This window comes from Lissotriton vulgaris, chromosome 5 (genome assembly GCF_964263255.1).
Source record: "Lissotriton vulgaris chromosome 5, aLisVul1.2, whole genome shotgun sequence".
NCBI classification, from domain to species: domain Eukaryota; kingdom Metazoa; phylum Chordata; class Amphibia; order Caudata; family Salamandridae; genus Lissotriton; species Lissotriton vulgaris.
Genome location: NC_141693.1, coordinates 36,710,001 through 36,733,953, shown reverse-complemented (window position 1 = coordinate 36,733,953; position 23,953 = coordinate 36,710,001). Strand labels below are relative to the sequence as shown.

General features: G+C 46.6%; 1 protein-coding gene and 1 long non-coding RNA gene across 3 annotated transcripts in view; one reads left to right on the top strand and one right to left on the bottom strand.

Annotated features, from left to right (window-relative positions):
• The window catches only part of LOC147710064 (uncharacterized), a 118,986-nt gene that overhangs the window by 374 nt on the left and 94,659 nt on the right, over nucleotides 1-23,953 (top strand). The window contains exon 2 of the long non-coding RNA XR_015295839.1: nucleotides 125-188. This is a non-coding gene — a long non-coding RNA (uncharacterized LOC147710064). The remainder of the gene's footprint in view (nucleotides 1-124; nucleotides 189-23,953) is intronic.
• The window catches only part of LOC147710065 (NXPE family member 4-like), a 249,187-nt gene that overhangs the window by 177,457 nt on the left and 47,777 nt on the right, over nucleotides 1-23,953 (bottom strand). The window contains exon 1 of one of the 2 annotated variants that reach the window (XM_086920720.1): nucleotides 2,289-2,394. The exons of the other annotated variant lie outside the window; for it this stretch is intronic. The gene's annotated coding sequence lies outside the window, so the exon portion shown is untranslated. Of the gene's footprint in view, nucleotides 1-2,288; nucleotides 2,395-23,953 lie in introns of those variants that run through there. 2 annotated transcript variants of the gene reach the window in all.

Here is a 23,953-nt window from a genome sequence, read left to right as displayed (position 1 = left end):
CTCACATGTTGGTCTCTAGATATAAGGGGATTTGTTATACAGGAATGATGTTGGGCATTTCAAAATGCTTTGTAATCACGCTTTATGGTGCTCTTTTTCTGTTTTACTTCTTATATTTATGTAGTACGGGGCCTCGTATAACCTGAGCAAGGTCCAGGTGAGGTGAGGTCCATTCCCTACCATGAAGGGTGAGCATGAATATATTATTTTTTTCAATTATTTTTGGTGAAACACAGTGTATAGGTGACTGACACAGCAAGTTTACAATTAACGACTATACATTTTCTTTCATAGAATTCGTATTTCCTAATTGACATGGAGGGCTAATGTCTTCAGTTGTTACAGGTTGTACCGTATTCAACCATTTTTACTTCTTTACTTTTCCCACTTTGGTGGTGGTGGTGTTTCTTTTGTTTCACTACTACCAGTGCAACTATTGAAAGAACAGAGGCCCTGACGAATGCCATGGGATTAAATACCCGATAGGCAGAAACATGTTGGCCCGTTACTAGACAGATATTTGTTGACTGTCTCTCTTGCACTGTTCTAGGTTTTTAATTAGGAGGTGTGGTTCGTCCGCAGAATAACGTTATTAGTAGGAGGACACTCCATCCTATTTTAAAGTCACTATATTTTCTGTTGCACTGTTATTCACTTGACCATCAAAGATCAGCCATCACTGACGGCTCGTTTATGTTGGTGGACCTAATCCTCAACCAGCAACAAATGGTGCGGTGTTTGATGTCCCAATGATCATGGGACTAGCCTGATGATATGCACCGGGGTTTTGGTCAAATGATAGGACTGATCATTGAGTCAATTTGATGGTAACCCTTTGCTAATTGCTTTGGATTTGTCAACCATGTATGAATGATCTGTACTGTGTCGGCTTTTCCTATACATATAGTGTTCACCTTTTATCGAAATATGCTGTCTTTAAGTGATTCATACACTCTGTGATCCTAGTGACTCGGATTGACAGTGCAGCCACATAATTAAGCTGGTGCTCCAGACAGTGTCTGAAAAGCATTCACTTAATGCAACCCACCCTGCCCCAATACACTGAAGCCTATCTGGGGAGGTGCTGGCACCTCCCTGGACAGGAAACCTATTGTCCAGGCCTCCCCTGCCACAGTTTCATCCGGCAGCAGGAGGTCAGACTTGTGTCTGTGGCAGCAGCATCCATTTTGTGATGGTGAGGCTCTTTAAAACATTTACCGGGTGTACCAGTGTGTACATATCTTCTCCCTATAGAAGGGTGGATGTTAGAAATGGGGTTACCAATTCTACAGGGAGTAGCATGGAGCAGAGTGGGCAGGCCAAACTTCAGAGGACATGTGTAAAGCATTCACGCAGTACCCACAGACGACCCACCAGGCACACTACAAAAGAGGCACAACACCGCTTCTGGTTGGAAAAAGAATACATTTTGTATTATCTCCAACCTGCAAAGGTAAAACACAATACCAACAGTAATCACAATGGGGCGCCAACTGGTGCCAGAGCAAAGTATACCAGGGGGATTATTTACAAGGAAAAATGGGAGAAGTAAGAAAAAGGTTTAAGGAAGTCAATTATTTTCCAGCTGAAATAAAGAGAATGTCAGGAAATGCATAAAAAATAGGATCAATATTGCGGGGCAACCTCAGACTTTAATCCTTGGCCTCACCTCGAAGTAAGCTGTATGCGTAAACTAAAGCATTAGACATAAAATACACATTAGGTATGAAGGCATAGCCACACAACAGGGCCTGCATCCGCGTCTCCTGTGAAAAGAAATAGATGGAACCTGGCATTAACAACTGGCATAGGCATGCAAATGAAATAACAGGCCTGGGCTTAAATCCTGACGCCGGGAACACTTTAGGCACAAAAGCACTTCCATCCAACATGGACCTGTGGGCATCAACATTAGGCTCAAGAGCATCACACCTGGACAGGTAACATGAAAACACTAGGCATCAAAACCGTAGGCATACTGGTGCAGGGGCAACATTACTAGGAGTGGGCACAGCTGACAACCTGGTGCCTCAGCAAAATCAGTAGGTCAGCATACCATTAACCTCCACCCAGCTTCTTGCTAAGGGGGACCTACCAAGGACACTCCCCTAACCAGGGGTTATTCTACTACCCCAATCAGTCATTCAACTCTCCTTGGGGCTCTTGCCCAGTCCAGTGGGCTTCGGTGTACAATTAGGGCCAACGGTAGTCTCAACAACAGTCTCTCCCGGGGAGGGGCGGCCATGGGGCTCTCTTTGGGCCTTCCTCCCGCCTCCCCAGGGAGTTACCTGACTCTTTGGCCCTACCCGGGCCCTTGCGGTGGTTGACGGCCAGCAGGGGGGGCTTCGACCCTCCTGCGGTCCACACGCTGATAGGGGGACCGGTCCCGGGCCTCCTTCCAGCTGCTCCGGCTTTGGGACCCGTCAGGAACACAGCGCGGACGGAAGCAGCAGCAGGACGGGCCCGGGCCTCTCTCTCGGCATTGCCTGGGCCCGTGAACCAATCACTGGGGGCTGAGGGGAGGCGCGGCCGCCAATGGCAGCGCGGCCAGCGGGGGCGTCACAGCCTCTCCTTAAATCGCTGGGCAATGAAGGCGGGGGCGCGGCCGATGACGCGGCGTCCCCGTCACGTGGTGTGGGTGTTCTTGGCTTCTGAGACCGAGCGCGGCCTCCTGGAATCCCGCGGCGGTGCTCTCAGGCGTGGCTCCTCTTCAGACGGCCCTGGGGCCGCGGCGGTGAGTGTTGCTTCGGTGCCAGTGCGGGGTAGGCACCCACAGCGTTTAATTGGGCGCGAGTGTAGCTTCAGGGCCCAGCGCGGCCCACTCTTTAGTTCGGCGGCCCTCTCCTGGTACCGGGGGCCGCCGCAACGATGCACTTCTCAGAGCGGACTTCCACAATCAAGCGCCAGGCCGCGGCGGTAATCAACACGAGGCAGTGCCTCCTCCAGCCACAGCGCTCCTTAGCTTTGTGGCGCTTTTAACATTAAAGCATGTCAAGGCACAAGGGCAGTCTCCTGCAGGTGCAGTAATGTCAATTGCGCTTCCTAACAACCAGTTCTTCTTGGCACAGCGCTCCAAGGTCAGACACAGTGCTTCCCCTAGGGGGGGACACAGGCAGTTACAACAGCGCTCAGGCCAGCAGCAGGCAGTACAGTTCAGGCAATTTAGGACCACCCTGGGCCTCTGCAGCACAGCTTCCACGATTATAGCGCTTAGCAGGCTCACAGCGCAAGGGGGGCGGACAGTCCCAACAGCAAGCCCAGGGTAACACTCCTCACCGAATTGTAACAAAAGGGGGGAGAGAGAGAGTCAGTGGATTCAGTCTCCCTAAATGTATGAATAAACAAAGTGGAATCCACTCAAAGTGATAGTGATCCCTAAAGTGATGGGGAAACACACAGTGTTATTTAAATGCCCCTCACACACCAAACGGCCCCTTGGTGTCATGCTTCATCATCTGGGCCTTCGCACCCCTCTACGGGATGCGGCGTGCTACGACTCGCGGATACGCAGGAGCACTTAGAAGTGAACTATGTGTGGGGGTGTGTGTATATAAAACCAAGGTGTGAGTGAGGTGAGGTGAAAAAAGTGAAAAGTTAAAAAATACCTGGCACGTGGGAGGAAAAAATATTTTAATTTAATCCCCGGCTGGTATTATTAAAAAGAAGTGCAGGGCGTGGTTAGGTAGATACGAGTTAAGGTATCGAAAACCACTATTTAAAGTGTCAACATGTTTCGGAGGACACAGCCTCCTTCTTCAGGACAAGGGTTATGCACTTACCCTCCCCTTACTCACATGTAGAATGTAAAAGTGTATTAAAAAATTACAAAATTACCACAATGTGTAATATTCCTAACAGTGTTTTAAGTGTTAGCGAATGCAGTTGCGCCCAGTTGGCGAGAAAACCTGCGAAAAGAAATGCATAGATAAATACATGCAAATGTCGCAGACAATTTAATGGAGAAGAAGAAACCTTCTCTGAGTGTCACCAGGTCATACCAAAAATAATGGGACCCTGTGAGGAAAAGAAAAGACACAAATGGACATAACAATACTGACACACACATATACAAAACATAGAATTACTCTCTGCTTTGATGGAAGGAGAGCACATAATAAGAAGGAAAAGTCTTACTTAGAGTTCTAAACTATAAGACCTCATGAGCCTAAGCGTATATTGGGGATCCTTCCTTCCTGCTCAGCAAAGACCTAAAACAACATTAATGAACTGGGTTCAGTTGGAAAAAGAGCCTGATGTTAAATCTACCAAACTGATGGAGAAAGCTCGTCTGCGTCACCCATAAACTCACGGTTACTGCAATGGCAAATCGCCTGCCTTCCCTCAACGCGGCTCCGATGAAGTGAGCCTGGGTAGCGTCAGGGCCCTTATATATACTGTCCCTCGAGGTAATTGGTGGTGGTTAATTAGTTGATATGGACCGGTATATGCCCAAATACGGAGATCGCAATCACCCCAAGTCCGGTGTTGCGCTTCTGTTGAACACTAGCTGGCGCGCATGCGCTCAGAAGCTTGTCTCAAACGCATGCGCGACCCAAAAAAAAGGCGACCGCGCATGCGCGAAACAAGAGCGCTACAAGTGAAAGCCGAAGAGGACAAACATACAGTGCCTTAATGTTTTAGGTCTTTGCTGAGCAGGAAGGAAGGATCCCCAATATACGCTTAGGCTCATGAGGTCTTATAGTTTAGAACTCTAAGTAAGACTTTTCCTTCTTATTATGTGCTCTCCTTCCATCAAAGCAGAGAGTAATTCTATGTTTTGTATATGTGTGTGTCAGTATTGTTATGTCCATTTGTGTCTTTTCTTTTCCTCACAGGGTCCCATTATTTTTGGTATGACCTGGTGACACTCAGAGAAGGTTTCTTCTTCTCCATTAAATTGTCTGCGACATTTGCATGTATTTATCTATGCATTTCTTTTCGCAGGTTTTCTCGCCAACTGGGCGCAACTGCATTCGCTAACACTTAAAACACTGTTAGGAATATTACACATTGTGGTAATTTTGTAATTTTTTAATACACTTTTACATTCTACATGTGAGTAAGGGGAGGGTAAGTGCATAACCCTTGTCCTGAAGAAGGAGGCTGTGTCCTCCGAAACATGTTGACACTTTAAATAGTGGTTTTCGATACCTTAACTCGTATCTACCTAACCACGCCCTGCACTTCTTTTTAATAATACCAGCCGGGGATTAAATTAAAATATTTTTTCCTCCCACGTGCCAGGTATTTTTTAACTTTTCACTTTTTTCACCTCACCTCACTCACACCTTGGTTTTATATACACACACCCCCACACATAGTTCACTTCTAAGTGCTCCTGCGTATCCGCGAGTCGTAGCACGCCGCATCCCGTAGAGGGGTGCGAAGGCCCCGATGATGAAGCATGACACCAAGGGGCCGTTTGGTGTGTGAGGGGCATTTAAATAACACTGTGTGTTTCCCCATCACTTTAGGGATCACTATCACTTTGAGTGGATAACACTCCTCACCTCCTGGGGGGGTGGGGTTCCAGTCCACAGCACTCCTTCCCTTTTTGGGCGCTTCTTCGCGCAGCGCTTGCGTGGTGCAAGGTCCCGGCAGCTCCAGGGACCTAGGGGGGCCCTCCTTCTTCAGGGGCCCGGGGGACAGAGCAGTAGGCACTACTGGGCCAGGTCAACAGTCAGTGGGGGCTTCGTCAAAACAGGGTGGTAGGCTTTCACCCTCCCCACTGCAGCATGGCCCTCCTCCTACACAGCAGCCTGAACTCCTGAAGTGGGGATTCTCAAGCCCTGGGGACAGTAGGGGGGTCCTAGATGGGTGCAGGGCCCAGCACACAGGCCCAAGTGGCAGTATCCCCTGACAGCAGGTCCCTTCGGATTCCTGTCCCAGCTCTGTCTCTGCACATGACAACTCTACTGCTCTACCTATACCAGAAAAGCTGGAAGCTTCTAGAATTCTCAGGTGAACTAGTTCTAACTGGCTCAGGGGGAGGAGTAGAGCACCCTGGGTGCCAGGCTTTCCCTCCAAATGCAGGGATGGCTGGGTACCTAACATCTAGACCGCTAACCTACTGCAGTCAGGTGGCACAACGTACAGCCATGGCATCCATTTTGAATACAGCATTCCATCAGGGTACATTTCTATAATGGGTGTTTAATAACTGCACACCATTGCATTGTATTGTCTCATTAAACAGGGCATCTCATACCGCACATGGCCTATACAATTTTATTTACCAATGGGGGAGACATCCTGAAATTAGGGGGGCGAAAAGCGAAACATTTTGGGGGAAAAGGGCCAAGTCCAACAGTGGAATTCTACCCCTGCTGCCAAAACTGGCGGGGGTTAGGAATCCAAAGCGGGTGACACCAAACACGACATGTTTTGATAAACCCAAACCAAAGTTAGCATTAACTGCGAGGATTATAATGCACTTAAGTGTGTATGGTATGGCTATATCATAGAACAGCTATAAGGAAGGATTTCCGAAAGCTGCAGAGGGGCTCAGCTCATGCTAGGGCACCCTCTCACATAAAACTAAGCACTCTGCATCCAGGATTGTCAAGGCCTGCCATAGGAGTGGCTTATAGGTTAATATGTGTCTATATATATAGGTACATATAGGTATACTATATCTAAGTAAGGGGTGCTTACATCACCTTACCCAGGCTGCCAGTGCAGACCTGTGGTGCCATTTTGGAAGGCTTCCCAGGGGTGGCATAATACATGCTTCAGCCCCTGGTAGGCCACTGGGGTACCTATGCTCTTGGTACCTAAGGTACCATATGCTAGGGGCTCAGTTAAAACACCCAACGTACACTAGAGTACACTATGGTATGGTGGGATACTCCTGTAATTGGCCTGACCTACCCCATAGGCCCCTAGGATATCATAGGGCAGGGGATTGAAACTGCCTAGAAGTCCCCAATACCCTGAGACATGGCAGTTTAGAGGCCAGCAGCTTTTTGCTGATGTCCGAGGTCAGTTTAAAAGCAGCATTGGGTGCCAGGACAGCATTTAAAAAGTAAATTGTGCCCAAACTCCACTCCCCTTGGGACTGAGTATGAGACTCTTTACCCCCCCCCCCCAAGCCCTCTCTACTACCTCCGGAGTTCGCCACGGATGCGTTTCCCACTGCCATCCCTCCTGGTTTGCCTCCCTCTAACGCGTGGATCAACATGGAGATTTTATCCGGAAATATGAAGAAGCTATCCCTCTGGACTTTTGAGAGACATTGCCCCCCACCATTTTGGGTCACCTCCAATGGTCACTCCGGTCGAGCTCCGCCATCTTGCGACTTGGTCCCTACTGCAAGTACCACTGACCCCCTCACAAACTATTATTGGTGTTCTTCTATCCTTCAGATAGATGCTCACATTTTTTTTACAATTGTTATTGATACCTCTGTTTCCCCCCATTCTCTCATGTTATGTCCCCCCCCCGATTATTTGCATGACTTAATGTTCTAATACTATGGTTCGTATTGTACTGCACTACTTCTTTTCTTTACTCTCTCTGTTAATTTTGTCTCTTACCATTACCCTTGCTTGCACACCGACTCCTCCGGGTTTTTTGCCAGCTCCGTTGACTGTTCCCTGTTGAGCCTGCTTATAGCTGCCTCCCCTTTCTATGGCAGCTTAATCTCTCCCCACAGGTCCACATCCTCCCTTTCCCTCCGCATTCATTTTCCCCGATGTATCCACGTCTTTCCTTGTCTGCCCACGCTCTTTCTCTACTAGCACCTTCATTTTAGACCTTGTCGAGTACTGTTTTCCCCTCTTCCTTCAAGGTTAGCTGTTCTAGGGATATAGGCGCCTTATGTCCTCCTTTAATTGTGCCCCTTGCCAAAGCGCTCCCTCTCCCCTTGTTGGGGAGGGATCCATCCTTCTTGCCCCCGAGTCTCAGATTCCCCTCTGAGAGAGTCCACAGTGCTTGGCATTCACATAACATTGGTAAAGGCCTTTCTGGCCTCCTTTAAAAGTACTCCCTCTCCCCTTGTTGGGGCGGAATCCTGCATTTCTGCCCTGGAGACTCAGGTAGCCCTCAGAGAGTCCACAGTGTTTAGGGAATCTCACATAATTGGAGGTTTAGGAATGTTCCCATTATCGATGGGAACCCATTCATCTTGCATCGTGATAGGCCCACTCCCTGTAATTTTGATGATCCATCTAGGCTGTAACCTCTACCCTTTGTTGTACTTCGGTCGACCGAGCAACCTCTGGCCGATGGAGTTACCCAATGTAGCTTTTGAGGAGCTTGGCTCTGGTCCCCCTCCTGGACCGTCTCCTACCCATCCATTCTTTTGACTCTGTCTCTTCTCTAGTCGCCCTTGCTTTTCCCAACCCCTCCCTCTCCTCTTTCCTCCCTCACTCCTCACTTCCCCTAATTTCTCTCTCCCCTGCCTCTATTTTCTCTCCCCACACCTAACCCATGCCTTTAAATAACTCCTATTTCTCCTTAATTTTTGTTCCTGAAACTGTTGTAATTATGTAACTACGTTCTTGAAGCAACTGGACCTCGTTATGTATAGCGCTCTGATACCTCTGGGTCTGCCAGCGCTATATAAAACTTTTCTCTCCGCTCTACTCGTCTCCACCTTCCTGCTACTGACCTTTGCCCTCACCTGTCCTGGCCCTTAGTCCCCACCCTGTTTATCTTTGAATTTTCCCTCGTCAATCGAGATCTAGCTATTTTGTCTGATGCCCGATGGAGCTACCTGGCTTAGCTATAGGGGAGAAGGGCCGTGGATTCCCTCCTTGGTCGTCACCTACCCATCGGTCTTTAGACTGACTTCCTTTCGTCTCTCCTTGTTGTCTCTTCCCTTATCCTCCCTTTCACACCTCCCCTGCCCCCTCCACTACTTTTCTCTCTCCTTTCTCTCCTCTCCTAATTGTATTGCATATTTGTTTTTTGTTGATGTATTGTGTAATTGTTGATCTTTTTCTGTTACATTGTTGATTCTCTTGTAAAGCGCTATGATACCTTCGGGTCTAGCCAGCATTATATAAAACTCTTTAAATAAATAAATAAACTCAGTAACCAATCAGGTATGTACCTAAAGTACATGCAATCAATTTAGAGAGAGAACAGCTGGGCTGTGGGTCTGATCAGCAGGCCCACAGCCACACTAAAGTCGAAAAACCAGTGAAACACAGCAACAAGTGGAGGTCACCATAGGAAGCAAACCCTACTCTCCTACAATTTCTCCTCGTTGCACCGCCCTACGCTTGCCCTGGGTAGGCGTAGCATTCACATGCATTTCCAGTTTACAATTCCTCGTAAATCTGGAAATGTGTCTCTTCCATGGGTGTTGCGAGGGAACACCCACAGCAACACCCATGGAACGCCCCTTTCACACAAAGTGCTGCGTGTTAAGAGGCCGTATTTACAAGGACAGGAAAAGCCACACAGGGTGGCTTTTCCTGTCCTGGTAAATATGGGGCAGTGTATTGCGCTGCCGGTGAGTCACATAAAGTGACGTACTGGCAGCGCAAGGGGTTGTAAATCTGCCCCAATATACTTCCACTCACTACCACACATTTTCATATCACACAATTCAATTCAAAACAATTTCATTCTACACCACCATTTCAAACACTTACTTTCACTTCACAGCACGTTTTGAAATAAACACAACATACTTCAACTGCACTACAAACAACTCAACATAAAAAAAACATTCACAACGCCACAACCTCAAACGTTCACAAATGTCAGACAACCTGCAATTGCTATTGATAAGAAATATCCTAGCAGCAGGATAAGTCATACAATAAAATCCACGAAGCAAGAAAAGGGGGCAGTACCACAGGCTGTCACCAGGTGTCCCTGTGGAGTTGTAAAGGGACCTCTCTTAGCCTCATAAGGAACTGCACCCTTACTTATGGTACTGCTGGGATGTTGTTTAATAAAAAAAATCTAACAAGCATTATTGTTTCCCACGCCAAGCTCAAACTTTCCATAATGCGAGACCTATTGGATTGCAAATGCTTGTTTGTGCTGCTAGCAACATTATTTCCTTCTAAATCTTTTCATATCTTTGATCTCATTGTGCATAGTCGGTTTGCTTGATATTCATTTTCACAACATTTCGTTTTTTCATGCTTTAAATTACCAAATTTATTTGGTACAGTTCCCAGGTAGTGAGCAATGTTATTCTACGTAGTTCTGGTTATATTTATGACTAGAAACCAAATTGCACGAGCCATGACGTGAGATGGAGCCCACGCGATGCAAGATGGAGCCCACGTGAAGCAAGATGGAGCCCAGTGGGACGCCAGATGGAGCCCACGTGACGCAAGATGGAGCCCAGTGGGATGCCAGATGGAGCCCACGTGACGCAAGATGGAGCGGACATGACCCAAGATGGAGCGGACATGACCCAAGATGGAGCCCACGTGACGCAAGATGGAGCCCACGTGGCGCAAGATGGAGCCCATGTGGCGCAAGATGGAGCCCACGTGGCGCAAGATGGAGCCCATGTGAAGCAAGATGGAGCCCACGTGGCGCAAGATGGAGCCCACGTGGCGCAAGATGGAGCCCAGTGGGACGCCAGGTGGAGCGGACATGACGCAAGATGGAGCCCACGTGAAGCAAGATGGAGCCCACGTGGCGCAAGTTGGAGCCCACGTGGCGCACGATGGAGCCCACGTGACGCAAGATGGAGCCCATGTGACGCAAGATGGAGCCCACGTGACGCAAGATGGAGCCCATGTGATGCAAGATGGAGCGGACATGACCCAAGATGGAGCTCACATGACGCAAGATGGAGCTCACATGACGCAAGATGGAGCTCACATGACGCAAGATGGAGCTCACATGACGCAAGATGGAGCCCACGTGACGCAAGATGGAGCTCACATGACGCAAGATGGAGCTCACGTGACGCAAGATGAAGCCCACTTTACGCATGATGGAGCCCATGTGACTCAAGATGTAGCCCCCATGACACAAGATGGAGCCCAGTTGACGCAAGATGGAGACCACGTGACGCATGATGGAGCGGACATGACGCAAGATGGAGCCCATATTACGCAAGATGGAGCGGATATGACGCAAGATGGAGCCCACTTTACGCATGATGGAGACCACGTGGAGCAAAATGGAGCCCAAGTGATGCAAGATGGAGCCAACGCGAGATGGAACCCCCATTACGCAAAATGGAGCGGACATGACACAAGATGGAGCCCCGATGAAGATGGAGCCGATGAAGATGGAGCCCACGAGATGCAATATGGAGAGGACATGACGCAAGATGGAGCCCAGTTGACGCAAGATGAAACCAACATTACGCACGATGGAGCTGATATGACACAGGATGGAGCCCATGAAGATGGAGCCCCCATGACGCAAGCTCCAGGAAGCAAGCCCGAGAGCTTGCTTTATTAGTCCCTTTGCTGTTTCCAGAGCATTTCCTCTTCTGTTTCCCGTTGATCAGACACCATTTTCTCCTAATGGGGATGCTGATCTGGCTGACAGATTGGCACTTTGGCTACACAGGGGCCATGCCAGCCTGCCACCTGTGGGATGCTAGTGTGAGTAGAAAGGAGCACCAAAGCATTAAGGGTGACTCTGGAGAAGAGGCTGTGGGGGGAGGGGCATAGGCCGTAAGACAGATCCCAAGCAGTGGAGTCTTCTGCACCCACCCTTTCACAGGATCAGCTGTACCAGGGAAGGACAGTGTGGTAGGTGCTGTTATAGCCCCATGTTGGATCTGCTGTGCCAACACGACACTGCTCCTCAGCGATGCCAACACACGTCCCGCGACTGTTCCAGTGCAACTCTCTGGCACACGCCAGAACATGTCTTCCAGGTTGAGGAATGTGAAATCTCCAGTGAGAACCCAGTTGAAAGAGAAGTTCCATGAAACATCAAGTGACAATATTCATGTGTCAGAGCTGGAGTCTTGGAAGGGCGTGTGCCAGGCGGGGGGTTACTGCGTTGCGACAGTCAGTCAGTCAATTCAACTTTATTCGGCTTTTACGCAACATTTTAAGAAAACCATAAAAGAACAGTTTACCACAAAAGTTAAAACAATGACTCAGTTATGTTAAACAATTAGCTCAAATGTTCACAACAATTAATATTTTCATAACGTCGCGATTATACAAATTAGTTTAGTCACACCACCCCAGGGTGCTCCGAGTCAGACGCCACTCACTCCTATGTGAGCTGCTCTGACTCACAGGGAGTGGTTCCTTTACAAACCCTTAATGAAATGTACAAAATGTTTCCTAGAACTACAAACTAGGCAAGCATGTTCTTTCCACAACAAATTATTTTATTGAAATCCGGAAAATTTGTTCAGTGCTTGTGCAGACTTTTCTCAATCTTGGTTGAAGTAAAACATTTGCTTCCTTTTTTTTGTTCAAATCTGTTTTATTATTTTTAAATGACTGTAAGCACAGTTATTACACAAGTAACATTATTATCAGTTGTGCAGTATATTAATTACTTGGCGGATCCTATCAATACACTTCTAGGTGCCCACAGTGTCCTGAGTAGTCTTATCGCAGTGCAGCGGTTCTTTACATATAGCAAAGTCCATTGATTCCAGGGGGGTGCCTAATATTTCAAAGAGTAGTGTATATAGATCAAGTCAACATTAGTAAACAAGCATTGGCATAGCCAATAGGTCTCGCCATTGGGGCCTTATAAGTGTTTAGCATGCAACAGTTGATGTTGTTGCACCAAGGATATCGTGCTGCATAACTAAATACTTATAAGGTCCTAAAAGCGCGACCTATTGGTTATGCCAATGCTTGTTAGATTGCACGAAAGTGACTAAATTAGAGCTCTTTACAGGAGCACATTACATAAATCAGATTCCTGTTTTTAAGTCACTGGGAGAACGGTAGTTGCAGGACTAAAAGGGTCAAACGGGACAAAAGAGGGATTAGCAGATTTGTGTTTTGTTAAGCCTGTGGGTGGGATGCAGTGGCAAAGCCATCAAACACAGCCGTGTGTGGTTGGAGGGTCTTACGGCTGTTGAAAGAAAGAAAAAAAGTGGGGAGGTTAGTAGTGTGTCGAGGTTTGTTATTGTGGTGGTTTTTGGAGCAGTAAGGTGCACCGTGTGTTGCAGACAGAAATATTTACCCGCTGCAGAGCAAGAAGATTTACATACCAGCCATTTATTTATTTATTTTATTTATATAGCATCTGAATCACCCCCGGAGGGGTATCTCTACGCTTGTGGACAGACATGAAGGTGCTAGTACTATGTGAGGTGTCTAGAACAAAAATGTTTTCAGGGACTTTCTAAAAATAAGATGGTCCGAGCACTGCCTCAGTGTAATAGGGTGAAAATTCTGGTTCCGAGGGGCAAGATACAAGAAAGCTTTCCCCCCTGTCCTGGACTTATTAATCCAGGGAACTTTGAGAAGGGATTTAAGGGGAGTATAAGTTTCTCTGCGAGATATGCTGGACCATTACCAAACACCGCCTTGTGAACGATGCAGCAAGCCTTGAATTTTATTCGTTTGCGCACCAGAAGCCAATGCAGCAGCCACAACAGTGGTTTTGAAGATGATCTGTAGGGGGCGTTCAGTACCAACTGTGCAGCTGTATTTTGGGCTACCTGTAAACGGTCTAATAAGCTCCCCTGGCCACCACTCTGGTGTCCACAACAATGCAGCCTCTCCGAAGAGCATAATCTCTGTCTTCCCGCCATTTACTTGGAGAAAGTTGTTACACTTTCACTGAGATATTGCTAGCATGCCGGAAGAGAAGGTGGTCTGGGCTGTTGTGGAGGATTTGTCAAAAGAGAAGGTAAACTGGGTATCATCCGCATATGATATTGGCACGAACCCATATGCCCTCAGAAGATCAGCCAAGGGAGCAACTTAGATATTGAATAGGGTAGGGCTTAAACAAGATCCCCGAGGTACTCCCTTGGTCAGCTTCTTGTTCTTAGACCTGTAAGGTGCCAGGTTAACTGTCTGGAAGCAATCAGAAAGGAAGCTAGTCATCCACTGCAAGGCCTCTCCCTTTATCTCAGATTCCTCCAGTCTCCTGGGCAAAATCTGGTGATTGACCGTGTCGAAAGCCACCATTGTGGTTGTGACTGAAGAGAGAGCGTGATGGACAAATCCTCCAGGACTGGAAAATGAAAGCTGGATCTGCTTATTGATGAGCCGCCTGCGGTCAGCTGGCCTGCCTGGTTTGCAAGTGTCCACGTCACTGATAAACATTAACACAGCTGGTGCCCGGGAGTGAGACTGCAGAGAGGGTGGAGGGTGAGAGGCCAAGCTGCCCCTTAACCCTAAAGGTGCAGTGACGCACTGTGAGATGTGCCTGCCACTGTCTGGCCCATGACTGGAGTGTGTGCGTGAAAATGCACTGCTGCTATCTGTTTGGTAAGGACCCAAAAGGAAGGAAACTTGATTGATGAAACAGTATCATTCTATGGGTATGGCCATACGGGGACAGTGTTTTCTCCGAATGTATTAAGTTTCCTGTAAAATGGGACATCAGCCTCCCTTTGGTTTGTGAACTATGCCTTCTTAAGAGCCACAGTGTCCAGGCGCCTCCAACCTCCCTAAATGAACAATTGCTCTCTCCCACATCGCTTTGTGATCAATGCGACTGCGAGCCTGTCAAAGGGAAGTGAAGTTTAGAGGAAATTAAACATAGTTGTGAATGTGTTTGGGACCTCCAGCATTAATTAGTCTTCTGGGCGCTGGAAGGTTGTTGTTAAGAGAAGAGTGCATGTTGTCTCAGATTACAGAATCTGTGGTTCTGTGGCAAGAGAGCTGTGCTTATTAAAAAACAAGGGACGGCGAAGGCGAGAAGAAACGCGCAGCGCAAAAATGAACGCGGCCACCCTCTGTTTCCAAATAACACGACCGCGAAACAGGCAAATGTAAACAAGCATGGGATCGATAATTGGAAACAAATGGCGCCACTGCTCACTCCCGCAAGGTGTATGCCATACACGCATGAGCGCTCATTGGAAACAGTGCAGTACATGCATGAGGTCACTCCTAAGCAGCGCTTGCACGTTGATTAGGCTCGACCTAATAAAAAAGAAAGGGGCTTATAGTGCAATTGCGAAGGACAAATTTTCTGCTCTCGGTATTGTTATTTTGGCCTGCTATACGTCACCATTAAGTTTGTAGCAGTCTCACTAGCCCGGCTGTGTTATTGCTACTAGGGATCTACTGCTTCTGAACAGATAATGTGAGGCATAAAAAACATTACTCAGCATACGTCATGTAATGTGACTACACCGCCTAGATTAGGAAAACGGCTGCAATCTACAGGCAGGATTCCGTTTATGTCACATAAAACAACATAACTAAGTAAAAACAGAGAAATGAAGGGGGAAAGGGGGAGAGAGGAAGGTGGGGCCCATGAAGGTCGTCGCTTAGCATCTAGCCATGTTTCAAAGGTGGTATGAATGTGTGAAAAGGGATGATGAGAAGTTATAGCAGCGGTAATGGGGGGAGGGGTTAAGTAAAGGGTCCCTTGCCTATCCTAAGGTGGGCCGGTTCATTATGGGGACTCAGCCCCGTGTGGTAGAAGAATATCGTCAAAGAGCTGCAGAGCATGAAGGAGGGGTGGAGTGTTCTAGTTTGGAGAGGTGATCTAGTAGTGGTTGCCGTACATGTGTAAATTTGGTTTCAGAGTGCGAAATATGACAAGGTAAAAGCTAAATTTCCATAGTGTGCCATAAACGGGAGAACCATAGCGAGGTAGGAGGGGTCGTGGACTTTTTCCACTGAAAAAGGATAGTATGTTTTGCTGCCCCCAGCTTGTGCAAGATCAGGCGCCAGTCAGTGTGTCAGTGCGTGTCATAGCCTTGAGAGATTGGGGCCGGATCCCTATGATAGTTTCTTGTGGTGTACTCGGTTTGGGGAACCCCACTGTGTCTTTGATGTGGCTTAACACCTCTTCCAAAAGTGGGTAACGAGTGGGCAGGACCACCAGATATGGATAAAGGAAGGAGTTGCATTGCCAACACAAAGGGGAGGAGGTGGGGAACATTCTCTGCAACGGAACTGGGATATAATACCAGCGGGTCACAACTTTATAGGCTGCTTTGCTCTGGGAGACGCTTCTATATATTCTAGGGATGTCAAACCAAAGCTGTTCCCACTGTACCAGGGGGATGTCATCCAGAATGTCTGTGTGCCACTGCGCTTGGTAACGGTGGAGGGGCATGGGATTGGAGTGTTGCAGGACTTGGTATGTACATGAGATAAGTCCACTCGGGCCATCGAAGAAGCACACTTGTATCTCAAAAGAGGTGAGATGGTGCGTGGCCCCTTGGGTATTGGTGGGTGTGAGCAGCCAATGTCTGAGCTGAAAATATTGTAATCATGTCGTGGCGGGGAGGTGGTAGTCTTTGTACATTAATCAAAGGTCTTAAAGATTTCCTCTTCAAAGAGATCACTGATTGTGTGACATTCTCCTTCCCCTCAGTCTGGGAAGGTGTGGGGTTGCAAGGCCAGAGGAAAATCGGGGTTCCGAAACAACGGAGTGTTGTGGGAAAGGAAGGGAGTGAGACCCTTGACAACAGCAAGTTTGTCCCGTATATCCAAGACCATTTTTGTAGGGGAAGCAAGGTAGGCACAGCGTGGTCTTAGCTTTTTCTGCAACCAGGCCAGGTCCCAAAGAAGTCTGCATGCCACTGCCCTGTCCATATGGAACCCCTGCTTTTCGCTTTTGCAAACCACCCATTCCGAGATGTAACGGAGGTGCGTTGCCCAGTAGTAAACTAGCAGATTGGGGCAGACAAGATCCCCCTATCTCAGGGTAGCATGAATATTTTATTGGAAAACCATGTGCCTCTTCACCAAATAAAGGAGTTTACAACTCTCTGAAGGCCTGTGATAGCAGTTTGGGGAATGGGCGTGGGAAGGGTTTGAAAAAGATGGAGCACTTTCGGCAGTATCAACATCTTTACCACATTAAGTCAACCAAGCCACGATATAGGGAGTGACCTCCATTGCCTCAGATCTTCAAAAACAGAGCTCTGGCATTCCAGCAAGTTAGCTTAAGACCATGTAGCCAGAGTAGGTGTCACGTTAAGACCCAAGTATCGAATCAAGTGGGTCGCCTACTGGAATGGGCACGAATGACTGCAGCTGCAAGACCTCCTGTGGCGAGAGTGTTAAGTTCAATGCCTGTGATTTGGCAGCGTTCATCTTAAAGCCCTAAATTTGTTCAAACGCGTGAAGAAGCAAAATCAAGGCAGGGAAGGAATCGCTAGGGATTGGTCAAGGTAAGCAGAAGGTCATCCACAAATAGCGCAGCTTTGTGATCTTCACAGCCAAAGGGGATACACTTAATGTTAGATGACTGACAGGTGGCATCACCAGGGGTTCCACTGCTAGGGCAAAAAGTAGGGGGAAAGTGGACATCCTTGTCAGGTGCCCCTTCGGATGTGCACTGGGAGAAAGAATACCGTTGACCCGGATTTGCATGGTGGGAGTGACATAGGATGCCATTATCCGGGATATCATGTTAGGTCCGCGCCCGATCTTCGGCAGGACCACTCTGAGAAAGGACCAATCCACCCTATCAAAAGCTTTCCCAGTGTCCAGGGAGAGGAAGTACGCTGGGATATCCCGTCGCTGGGCCTTTTCCACCAGGTGAGCCAGGCGCCGAATATTGTCTGCTCCCTGTCGCTCACGAATGAACCCAACCAGGTCTGGGTTGACTTGACCAGGTAGATACGGTTCCAATCGGTTTGCCAGGAGCTTGGTATAGATCTTGGCATCCGTGTTGAGGAGAGAGATGGGGCCGAGCGATTGGTCCTTCCCCGGGTTGGGTATTAAAACTGTCTCGGCCATAGTCATCTTAGGTGTGGATCAGTAACAGAATATCCAGGAGCATAATATCAAGCTGCCAGAATATCTATGAGAAAATAGAGTGACAGAATATCAAATTGCTATCTAGAAACAGGTAAGTACAAAAATATTGAATCCTAAATATAGTTGTAAATAATATAGTTTGCTAAAATATCAACTTTTTTTAGTTTCTTAAAAGTAATATAAAATTTACAACGCATCATGCTAGATCTCCCACAAGGGCCCCTAATTATTGGGGGCGACTTCAACATGACCATGAATGATGCCCAGGACCGGCACCCCCAGCGCCTGTCACACCGACCGGGCTCTGATCTATTTGACTTCGCACAGACAATGGGGCTTGAGGACCTATGGCGTTCATCTCACCCGACTACTTCTTATTTCACACACTATTCCAATGCCCACAACAGCAGCTCTCGCATAGACTATCTGTTCTCTCCTATCACTGACCTAGAGTTTTTTCGCCACACTAAAGGGCTTCCCAGGGGAATCTCGGATCACTCCCCACTCACAGTGGAATTCACGCATCACCGCCAGTGACCCCGCTGCCCTATAATCATAACACCCTGGATCCTAAAAATCCCTGACATAAAAGACCGCTTACTAGAACACACAGAATACTACTTCGCCAAAAATGTCGGCTCTGTGAAATCGGCTATAACTATATGGGAGGCCTACAAGGTGGTACTTAAGGGTAAGGCATTATCTCTTAAAACTGGTTACATGCACAAGCAAAGTGAGCACCTAATCCGGGTGGAAACAGACCTGACCCACCTGGAGTCACTCCACAACTCGGCTCGTCTCCGCGCGAATCAACTGGAATATAAAGCACTGGCCTCTGAGAAAGTGCAGGCCAAGCTCCTGAAGACTCGCCATCGTGTCTACGAACTAGGGGACAGGGCAGGTAAACTGCTGGCATGGCTTGAAAAACGCGAGCAAAGATCCCAATGGATCCCAGAGTTGTCCATACCAGACCAATCCACTGTCACAGACCCTGGTGATATAGCAGAGGTCTTTGCCGCCCACTTAGAGAGAATCTACACGGCCAGAGCACAATATAGAGCCGAAGAGTCTAAACTGCTCCTGGACGAGATGAGACTCCCCACTCTCTCCGACTCTGATGTGCAGGAATTGGAGGCAAACCTCACAACAGAAGAGGTTGGCAATGCCTTGTTTGCTGTTCAGTCAGGTAAAGCTATGGGCCCCAATGGGGTCCCTATTGAGTTCCTAAAGGGCATGGCAGGCGAGATCCTCCCGCACCTTAAGGCAATGTTTGAAGAGAGCCGAGAGGTTTGTTGCCTGCCACCAGACCAACGGTTGGCGTCAATAGTGGTCATTCGTAAACCCAATAAACCAACTAATGATTGCGGCTCCTACCGACCAATCTCCCTCATCAACTCCGAGGCAAAGGTCCTGGCGAAACTCCTCGCTACCAGGCTCATGACAGTCCTCCCCGCCTTGATCCATGAAGATCAGTCGGGCTTCTTGCCAGGCCGGAATACAGCGCTCAACCTCCGACGGGTTCATAACGTAATGAGTAGGATACCACATCTTCAGGAAGATGCAGCTATCCTCTCCCTAGACGCTACACTTGCCTTTGATTCTATAGAATGGTCATACCTCTTCGAGGTCCTACTCCGTTATGGTTTCGGTCCCAAATTCTTCCAGTGGATCAGACTGCTCTACACTGATCTCTGGTGTTAAGTCTATGTTAATGGACATACATCCAGGTGATTTCCCCTGCACAGAGGCACGAGACAGGGGTGCCCTCTGTCCCCTTTGTTGTTCGCACTCATTCTTGAACCTCTGGCTCACTGGGTCAGGACTGACAACTCCATCCGTGGCCTCCGATGGAATGACGACACGATTGACAAGATCTCACTTTACGCGGACTACATCCTGGTCTACGTCTCCTCCCCCAAATGCTCTCTCAATAGTCTACTACACGTCATCACTAACTTTGGCAAATACTCAGGTTTTTCCATTATTGGTCCATATCAATACTATACGTGCTACACGGCCCACCACCTCCCCTCCCACGAGGCTACTCAATTAAAATGGCCCTAGATGGGTTCAAATACCTCGGAATTTTTGTCACTCCAGACCCAAAAATATTTTACGATCGCGACCTTAAAGGCCCACTCCAAAGACTCCATGACGACATTTCTCATTGGAGATCACTCCCTCTCTCTCTCCCTGGCAGAGCAACCCTCTTTAAAATGCTCGCACTCCCTCGATTCTTATATGCCTTGCAAAATTGTCCATTTCCCATAGACGACTCTTATTTCAACACGTTCGAAGGAGACCTTCGACTCCTCCTATGGGATGGCGGTTCTCCCCGCATTGCTCTCCTCTCACTTACACAGGGGTGGTATGATGGAGGTATTGCCTTACCGAACATTCGACTCTACTATTGGGCTACCCAACTGACTGCCACTAACACATGGATCTATGGTTCACCCACAAACCCGGTTTTTCACCTAGAACGATACCAGACGCGCCGCGGGGGCTATCTTGAGGCCCTGTATGGCAAATACTCTCGAGCCCGATATGTAGGCCCGATGTCCCACACAATCACAGTCTGGCACCGCGCTAACAAACGACTCGGGTGGGCTAACACTCTCACGCTATCCACCCCACTTTGGACCTCACATAAACTGGGCGCTCTCTGCCACTATCAGGGCTTTGACAGATGGGACACAATTGGCATCTCTACCTTAGTTGACATGCTTCACAAGGGCAAACTACTGACGTTCGAGGAGCTTCAGAAGACACATGACTTAGCCCAATCTGAGGCTTTCCGCTATCTCCAAATCAAACATGCCATACTCACCAATGTCCCTGATCTTTCTTCTCTTCCACAATCCTCGCCCCTCGAGGATAGACTCCTGTCAGAACCCCTCCAGGCAAAGCAATAGCATACACCTACCGTAAATTATGTAATAACATGCCCAATGCCTTCCAACTTTTACGGGACAAATGGCGAAGCAACATCGGAGACTTAAATGAGGCAGAGTGGCAGGCGGCGTTGATGTCCCCGCGCGAATCAGCTATTAACCATAGATTTCGATTAATTCAATTAAGATATTACACAGAATGTACATGTCCGCTCCTCTACTGGCCAGGATTGGTAGACGCACATCTGACCTCTGTCTCCGTAACTGCGGTCTGATTGGTACCTTTTACCACATTCTCTGGAAATGCCCGGTGATTCAAGACCTGTGGGAGTGAGCAGCTCGCAAAATGACTGATGCTCTAGGGAAGCCCGTCCCTCTGACTCCCAAATGCGAACTCCTCAATATATGGGACCCCACAGACCTAACTGCACTGGAGCAACAGTGGGCGGCTCTGGGCTTCCTCTTACTGAAACGGGAAATAGCAATGCAATGGGGCTCACCATCTAAACCGCTTTTGATCAGGTGGGTTGCCTCTATGGATGTGTGTATGTTGTCTGAAAAAACGGTCTACAAGGTCAGGGGATGTCCTGGTGTTTGGGATAAGAAATGGGGGCAATGGAACGTTTATAGAGGTGAACTGTGTACTTCCCCCTTAACTGAAATGCCACTGGCTAGACCTGGTTCCCCTCATAATCATGCTGGTGATATATTGCTGTAACATACGTATTCTATGTCAAATATGTACTTAAGGACTGTCTGCTCGATATTACCTCTGCTTTTGTTCAATAAAATATTTTAAACAAAAAAAAGTAATATAAAATTAATTAAATAATAAATATAATTAAGGAAAACATACGTAAAAATAATAGAAAAAGGTTAAAATGTATAAATAGTACATGTAATGTAAAAAAAATTAAACAACGTTTTTTGTTATTATGTATATTAATTAAATAATATTGAAACATTATTAATATTTTAATTATAAAATTTAGAAAACATAATTTAAAATATAATTACATATATATATATATATATATATATATATAAATAAACCTATAATATTAATATTAAAAAAATAGGATAAGTTTAAAACATTAGGGAAAGTGTTGGATAGAGGGTAGGAATAATTTAATATTTCCACTCCCCCGAGTGTAACAGTAGGGAAAGTGTTGGATAGCGTAGGGGAATAATTTAGTATACCCACTCCTGCAATACAATTAACATTACTTAACCCCTTTGATGCTCATGACGAGCTCAGCTCGTCATGAAGTACACTGGTCGTGTGCTTATGACGAGCTGAGCTCGTCATGAACAATGGAGTAAATGAAAAGTCAGCACAGTGGGGGAATTGCCTTAGCAGTCAAGTGGTTAACGAGTAATTATTTTTCAAAATTAATTTACCTCCCACCATTTTCCCCTATAAACATCACCAACAATATTGTAAAATATTAATAAATTAACATAATGAACAATTAATTATTTAACTCAAAACAATTAACAATAAAATTAATAACCATCAAATGTAAATTAATTCACACAATTGACACAATAACATTAATTTTAATAAATATAATATGAAAAAATTACATTAAAACTAAATTACTTCCTACCCTACTCCCCTATCAACCCTCAACCCACTCCTAAAAAAAGTACACAATTAACATATTTACTAATTAATTATTAATAATGAATATCTAATTAATAAAAAATACCACAATTAACATAATTACCAAATCATTATTATAGTTCTTAATCAATTTATAATTATTTAATAATACATTTATAACCTAATTAACAATATACATTATTAAATACTATATTATTAATTAATACATACATTAATTAATTAATTGCAATTAAATTACTTCCCACCATATTCCCCTATAAACCCACAACCCGCTACAGAATTAAATTAAGTATAAAGTAATTAACATATGGTTATTTAATTCTAAATAATTCTTAAAAAAGATATTATAATTAAATTGCTCCCCACCCTATTCCCCTATAAACCCACAACCCGCTACGGAATTCAGTGACACACAAATTAATTAACATAAAATTCAATACTTTAAAATAATTCAAACATACATTACAAAAATAATACATACTTTTGACACATATACTAACACTTAAAATACTAAAATAAAATTCTATATTTTTAACAACTATATTATGACTGTCAATATTACTAACTTCGATATTATGACAAAAGATATTTCTTACCTGCATTTCGATATTCTGCACCACTATGTTTTTGACAGTCGAAATTCTGTCCACTCGATATTTTAAACTCAATATTTTGCCATGTCGATAATAAAAATTTGATATTTTGACTGTTCACCCTTAGGCGTCAGACTAGTCTTGTCAGTGAAGGTTAAGAAGATGATCCTGTATTTGGGGCAAACATAGGCAGTAGAAGGGTACCGTAAGCCCAACTGGGCCCAGCGTCTTGCCCATTGACAGGTCTTTCAGCACCCAACGCACCTCATCTAGTGTAAAAGGGGACTCTAGGCTGTGTGTATGGACCGGGTCCAGGTGTGGCCTGGGCATGAAGCAAGGCAGGGACCTACGTCTCCTGGGGACGTATCCCCTTGGCTATATAGGGTGGAATAGAATCTGTGGAATGCCCGCTGTTTGTCTGCTTCAGAGGAGGCCCACGTGCCATCATCATTTTTTACCTTTGAGATATGGGCGCAAGAGATTCAGGTGTGAATTTAGTGGTCCAGGAGGGAGCCAAACGTATTCCCTCCTTCATAGTATTTTTGTTTCAGTGTAAAAAGTAAGCGCTCCGCTATTTTTACTCTTTTCGCCAGTAATTAGCTGTGCAATAAAGCTAACTGCTTCTTGTGCCGTCTCGAAGGTGAGGCTTGATCCAAGTGCTCCAGGGCCTTAATGTCCCTGGTTAATCCAGTTTCCAACAGAAGGGCCTCCTGGGTATGGGCGTTTATGATTGAAGTAACAGTGCAGCGGATGGTTGCTTTAAAGGCGTCCCACAAGGTATGCCTATCAGTGTCAGGGAGGCGATCGCCTCAAAGTAGACTTGGATCCCTCGCCAGATCTCGGCAATATTGACCAGATTGCGTAAGATATGAAGGGTAAACCATCAACGCGGTGCAGAGCGGGACGCCCTCCCAACACTTGTCAGGGTCATTTCAAGGTGCACGTGATCCGAGGTGGATATGTCAGAAATGCTCACCGACTCAAGGGACCGGATAAGAGAGAGTGATGAACAAAAATAGTCTA